Source organism: Sinocyclocheilus grahami, unplaced genomic scaffold (assembly GCF_001515645.1).
Source record: "Sinocyclocheilus grahami isolate Dianchi unplaced genomic scaffold, SAMN03320097.WGS_v1.1 scaffold12537.1, whole genome shotgun sequence".
Classification (NCBI taxonomy): Eukaryota; Metazoa; Chordata; class Actinopteri; order Cypriniformes; family Cyprinidae; genus Sinocyclocheilus; species Sinocyclocheilus grahami.
In genome coordinates, this window is record NW_015514471.1 from 4,889 (window position 1) to 5,945 (window position 1,057).

Below are 1,057 nucleotides of genomic sequence, written 5' to 3' on the forward strand. Positions count from 1 at the left end.
GGCCTCGTGCCTATGGCTGAATCCCAGCCGTGCTGATATAGTCATATCGCACTGCTACTTGTGTGATATTGCGCATATATATTCATATATATATATATATATATATATGCCTAATTCTTAATACTGTGTCGTTACCTAAATGATCCACGACTGGATTATATATATATATATATATATATATATACATATATATATATATATACATACATATACACATTTTTTTTGTGAAGGTTGTTCCATGAGTCCCTTGTTTGTCCTGAACAGTTAAACTGCCTGCTGTTCTTCAGAAAAAATCCTCCAAAAATCCTGCAAATTTGTGGGCTTTTCTGGCATCTTTTGCATAAAATTGTCAAAAAACATGGTTGTACAGAAGAAAATCATACAGGTTTGGAACCACACAAGGTTGAGTAAATAATGACAGAATCTTTCATTTTATGTGCTGAAGGTGTGTTGTATGGCCCAATCGTTTCAACTGATGTGTTTTGTTGGGATGCTTCCTGAACATTCTGTTCCAGATCACACCACAGCATTTAAATCAAATTGAGCTCGGAACTTTGGCTATTCTAATTTACGCAATTTGAGAATTCTGTTGTTGATTTACTTCTGTGTTTTGGATTGTGGTCATACCGCATGAGTTTTAGATCATGTCTTGACAATGTGCTGTACAATTTAAAATTCATTGGTCCCTCAATGACTATAGCTGTCCAGACCCTCAGGCATCAGATCAGCTCCACATCCCTCTCCAGACATATGCTTCACAGTTGGGAATGAGGTTTTAGTGTTGGTATGCTCAATATTAAACAAAACATCCCACTGTGTATATTTAGTAAACAGATAAACTTTGTCTCACTTGCCCACAGAACATTGCTCCAGTAGTGCTCGCAACATCCAGGTGGTCTTTATCAAACGTACTGTAGATAACTGATGATCTACGATTCAGTTAGTTAAGATGGTCAAGATGTGTTTAAGGAAGCTATGTTCATATATGGTCTTTCCGTTGTTGGAGTGCCCGCTGCTGGTTAGATAAGTTTGATATACAGGGGTTTTGGAGTGCTGC